Here is a 6,000-nt window from a genome sequence, read left to right as displayed (position 1 = left end):
AGGTGAAATGAAAGTGGAGAGGGAGATTACTGGGGACAGGGAGATTCAACCAGAAAGTGGGGTGGCATGGTGAAGAAATGAGTTGGTTAACCAAGATGAAGTGAAAAAGCCGTGTGGAAGCCTGTGATTTTGCAACCTAAATAATATATATCAGGAGGAGGAGGAGGAGTGAACACCTGTGTTATGAAAGAACAGGGCAAGAATACTGGAGATTGAAGATTTAAGCAGGAGTCAGGGCAGGGAGATAGGGGAAAGTAGAGGGTAGGGATGAGCTAATCAAAACTAAGGATGAATGAAAGAAAAGCAAACACTTTATGAAACCCCGCTAGCTTGTGAGCTAATTAAAAAAATATAATTTAAGCAAAGGAAGTTGAACAGGGGTATCCTACATGGGTAGACACTGCTTTCCCAGAAGACATGATTCTAAAATGAAATTTTCAGTGCCAGTCAGAGGAGACTCATGATGCTGGAAGACATTGTGCAGATCTCTGGGGAGAAAGAACATCAATGGTCTAACTCAGTACCAGACCCTGCATGCTACATTATCAACCTGGTAGACAAGATGCCTCGAAGAGGAAAGGTACTTGGCACCACTTCTGACAAGTTGAGTTTGGTTCCAGGAACCTACATGTTGAAAGAACCAACTCCTGCAATTGCTGTGCCTTGCACCCCTCCAATAAATGCAAATTAAACACAATTAAAAGAGGCAGACACAAAGTGAAGGCAGGGCTTCTAACCTTAAGGCACAAGTCAGGAGTTGATGCTTTCCAGCAATAGCAGCTTTTATGTAGCTTCATAATTTCAGAATTGAGGGGACTTGGGAACAGGTGTTCACCCTCACAGCTTTCAGACAGCGTCAGGGCATCTCAGTCCATCTCAGGTCAGGGCACCATTGGAGCTGAGCCTTCTCTGGGTAGGGTTTTCCTTCCAAGCTGCAGTCTCCAGGCTCAGCAGGTTCCCTCCTCTAAAGACTTAACCTTGCTGGGAACTCCTGGGTGCTTCCACCCAGACTCTGGAGGGTCTAGCTTGCCCCTCCGGCTTCTGAAGTCAAAGAGGAAAGGCCTTCCCCTTTTACAGGTCTCCAGGGATCTTTCCCCCAGGACCCATATTCATCTTTGAGCTACAGTGATGGCAGCTTCTTCACTTGGTAAATCATGCCCATATATCATCCATCTTTCCACACTCTTCACAAAATGCCAGGCCAGTACCAGAATGTTTCTCTTGTCTGGTTTTACATGCAGCATTCAGTGTTTGACTGGCTTTGAACTTCAAGTTTTGGAGCCAAGCACCACTCTGAGCCCTTTTCCAACTCACCAATCTGACCCCCCAAGACCCTTTCTCTTACTTTCTCTTTGTTGCCTTGAACTCCAGCTTTGGACCTACACTGTTCTTATCTCCAATGAGCAGGGGTGTGTGAATGTTTTTAACAGCTTAACTGTGGACACTTGGGCTTCCTTGAGTGCTGAATTCTTCATCTGTGCAAATGTATAAGTTGTGCCCTCGAGGCTAGGTGCATTGCTCAGTGATAGCACATGATTAGTCTGCACAAGGCCCTAGGTTCCTCCCCAATATCACATTTACTCCAGGACAGGCTCCAAAGCCACAGAGAAACCCTGTCTCAAAAAACCAAAAAAAAAAAAAAAAAAAAAAAAAAAAAAAAAAAAAAAAAAAAAAAAAAAAAACCTTTTAAAGGCCTGCCCACTTCACAAGCCCATTATGGGACTCAAATGACATAAGAAAGACCTTTGAAAATGGAAGCACCCTATCCATGTGAGGCTTTGTTTCAATTTTGTTGTTGTCATCGTTGTTTTAAATTTTATTTCATTTTCTATATATGTATATGCCCGAGTGTATGTCTGTGCATCACTTGTGTGCATGAGCCCACAGAGGTCAGAGGAGAGTGTCAGCTCCCCTGCAACTGGAGTGCCAGGTATCAGTGAGCCTGCAACTCTGAGCACCTTTTCGGGCTAGGCAGGGCTTTGTTTTGTCCTTTCAAAAACAATAGCTCAGGTTTGGGAAGTGGAGAGCTTTGCAGTATTAACTCACACCCATGGATTTAGCAGTTTCAAATTCATGAGTAATCCTCAAACCTCACAGAGCACAAATCTGAAGCTTCTTATTCTGGTTGCTTCTGAACACAACTTTTTTTTTTAATTTATTTGTTTATTAAAGATTTCTGTCTCTTCCCCGCCACCGCCTCCCATTTCCCTCCCCCTCCCCCAATCAAGTCCTCCTCCCTCCTCAACCCAAAGAGCAATCAGGGTTCCCTGCCCTGTGGGAAGTCCAAGGACCACCCACCTCCATTTAGGTCTAGTAAGGTGAGCATCCAAACTGCCTAGGCTCCCACAAAGCCAGTACGTGCATCAGGAGCAGAAGGAGAGAGAGCACGAGCAAGGAACTCAGGACCGCAAGGGGTGCACCCACACACTGAGACAATGGGGATGTTCTATGGGGAACTCACCAAGGCCAGCTGGCCTGGGTCTGAAAAAGCCTGGGATAAAACCCGACTCGCTGAACATAGCGGACAATGAGGACTACTGAGAACTCAAGAACAATAGCACAACTTTTGTTACTCGCCCAAAAGCTGCATGTGCACGTGAGAAAGGGAAAAACTGCTCACTAACCCTGACCTGGGCAGAGTTCAAAGTCCCCAATAGAACTGGCAGCCCTGTGTCCAACACAGATTGGGTGGTTGATACAATAGATACAGGGATGCCCCAGATTCCCCTTCAGGAAAAGTCACACTTCCTGGTTTTGGTGTTGAGGTTAAGACCTACCTGGGCAGCAGGAAGCTTCCTAACCTAAGGTCTCACCCATCTGAGGACAGCCTGCATCTGCCCTGTGATCAAGTGGGACAGGGTTGAGAACCCAGCCAGTCATTCGAGCCTGATGTTCAGGGTCTTACACAATAGTCCAGGCTGGCCTGAAGCTCATTACATAGGCCTGACAAATTTGATGACAGTCATCCTGCATCAGCCTCCTCAGTGTTGGCACTATAGATGTGAACTACCATGCCAGGTATAGGACAAGATATTTTGATGGGCAGTCCACAGCTCCCAGTACCCTGGTGGGTTGGCCAGGTTTTGCAGGGTTTAATCGAGTCAGACTTAAGAGCTTACTAGTTCCCCCACTCTTTGCTTCACAGGTGCTGATCTCAGAGAAGCACCTTGTACCTCGAATTCCATCTCTGCGTTGCTTTTGGAGAACTCAGCCTGTGACAACTGGCTGCAATGAGCTATGTCGGGATTTGGGGGAGAGGCTATGTCTATTGCAAAAAAGGAAAGAGCCAAATAGGTGACCATAGGGAGGTTGAAATGGCCACTGCTATAACCATGGGCAACTTTGCACCTAACAATACACAGGTGACTCAAAGATCTAAGCTACTGAACCGAATGGTAGGTAGAAATCTGTGGGTCCCTGCCCAACTTGGACCCAAATCTTCAAAAGGAAGTAAAATCACCAATTCTTACTCCTAACTCTAGACATACCCTGATTTAATGCTGTCCCCTTGACGTTCCAAAGCTGATTTCTAAGAAAGTGGAAAGGTATGCTACATATTGTGGAAAAACTCCACTAGAAAACAGGGTGTGGTACTTCATGCCCAGAATCCCAGCACTTGGGAGACTGGGGCAGGAGAATTGCAATGCGTTTGAGGCTAAACCTGGGTTATGTAACAAATACCAGACCAGCCAGAGGTATATAGCAGAAAAAATAAGCAGAAAAGGCCAGAAGTGGTGGTACCTGCCTGTGATCCCAACACTGGGAATATGAAGGCAGGAGGATCAAGACCTCAAGACCATGCCCAGCTATGTTGTGAGATCTGGGATACATGCGATCCTGTCTCAAACCATCAATAGCAAGCTAGGCTTACACCAGCTAACAAATACCTAAATATCAGTCACAGGTCTGCTTTTCAGTTATCTTTATACATGCCGATGGCGTTGTTACATTCCAGAATTCAGCACTCCTGGCTCGTTTGGAAGGATGGATAGAGAAGCCAATGTTAACCCTGGGGAAGGGAGGGATCACCCATAGTTTCTCTAGTGCCTGACGACAGCGCTGGTCGTGAAAGGTTACCTTTCAGCATGCAGACCTGCCGTCTACCAACCCCTCCCGCTCTGCTCCCTACCCTTGAAACTCCTGGAGGCCTCCCATTGCTTTTACAATAAGGGCCCCAGTCCAAAAGGCTCCACCCACATAGTCCGGTCTCCATTCAGCTCCTGCCGCTTCCCTCTGGGCTCCCTGCTCTGAATACTATCCAGGCTGCTTCTGTCCTTCATGTCTTTCCTCAGATAAACCATAACTTCTACTACTATGGAGCCCTGAACATGACTGCCCGAAACTCCAGGCCTGCCCTTGTTTGACTGGCAACTGCTTAGGTCTGGAACAGGGTCCACAGCCATATGATTCTACAGAACTCCATCCCTTCCATCATAGCATTCTCTTGTTTATACATCCTTGGAGCCAGTTCCTGGCACACGCCTGGAATCCCAACAGTCAAGATGCTGAGGCAGGAAAACAAGAGTTTGAAAACAACTTTGGTTGCATAATGAAACATACATCTCCGTTTGGAATATTAAAAAAAAATCAAGGGTAGAGACGCATGTCTATAATCTAGCATCTGGAAAAGGCAAGAGAATCAGGAGTTCAAGATCATCCTCAGCAACACAGTGAGTTTGAGTCCAGCCTGGACTTCATGAGATACTGTCTCTAAAATTCGAGTGTTAAACTGAGATTGAGCAAAGGTTACGCATAATGTCAGCTTCCAAAGAGACTCCCCAGTCACTGATGCAGGCGTATGTATGGAGATGGAGAGACAGCAAAGCACCGACATCCCGGCATAGCACTGGTCCTTACCAAAGATCGAAACACCCACGTGTCAGGCTTTATACCCAAAATTGCTGACTTCATACTCAGAGAAACCAGCTATGGGATGAGCTGGAGTCCTCAGTTTGAATTTATTCTCCAGAGCCCTAATGTTAGCTAGGTAGAACTCATTTTAGGGACTACTATTTAACTGCTGGGAGGAAAAAGAATCTGCTCTTTAATGGAAGAAACTGTTCCTCATTATGAAGGCAGCACATCGTCTTCTTGGCTTCTTTGGTCTCGAGTAGAGGGAATTCATGTATCTCTCTGTACCTCTACCGTGTCTTGCCTGCCCTGTGTCAACAAAGAAAGCCAGACTGATAGCTAACTTCTTTAAAAGTTAATAAGTAGAATGTACCAGGCCATCAAGAAGAGCAGCAGGCAGATGACATTGTGTAAATACATCTGCTCTCAAGTAACCTCAGGAGGCTTAGGGATCAACAGATGAAGGGCCCCACAGAACCGACCTCAAAGTCAGAAGAACTCAGACAAAGCCTCCAAGTTTCGAAGTACAAGGCGGTTCAGTTTTAGGACAGTGGGGCAGCTCAGGGCAAAGGTACTGACCACCAGGCCTGATGACCAGCGTTCCATTCCTGGGACCACGTACTGGAAAGAAAAAACCAAGTCTGGCTAGCTGTCCTCTGACTTCCATATGTATGCTTTAACACAAACATACGCGTGCGCATGCACACGATAAATACTATAATAATGATGAGAAATTTAAAAGTGCAATTCTCAGAAAGCGTCAGCACATTCCTACTTAGCCCAAATCTAAGGTGCCAGGCGCGACGGTGCTCCCTACCTTGGCACACTGTAATGCAGCTAGAAGACTATGACACTGTTGTCCCCCAGTCACAGAGCCCACAGCAGCAGCACTGAGCAGAATTGGCCATAGGTCAAGGGTTTTCCAAGCATTTTCTCATTAAATCGCAACAGTTACAGGCTCTTTAAACAGGTTTGGTTAAGATTCCTACAGTCTCCATCCAAAGGTAGTTCCAGGGTTATTTCAGTCAGTTTCCAAAGCCCATGTTCATGATCACTGAACCAGCGAGGCTTGCTGAGGCCAGGGAGAGGAGACACTTGGGGCTAGCTCAGAACACTAGGCTGGAATAGGTCGGTGAAGGGGTAAGGTGT

This window comes from Microtus pennsylvanicus, chromosome 3, assembly GCF_037038515.1.
Source record: "Microtus pennsylvanicus isolate mMicPen1 chromosome 3, mMicPen1.hap1, whole genome shotgun sequence".
In the NCBI taxonomy this organism is placed as follows: domain Eukaryota; kingdom Metazoa; phylum Chordata; class Mammalia; order Rodentia; family Cricetidae; genus Microtus; species Microtus pennsylvanicus.
Note: the sequence above shows the minus strand (reverse complement) of the source record.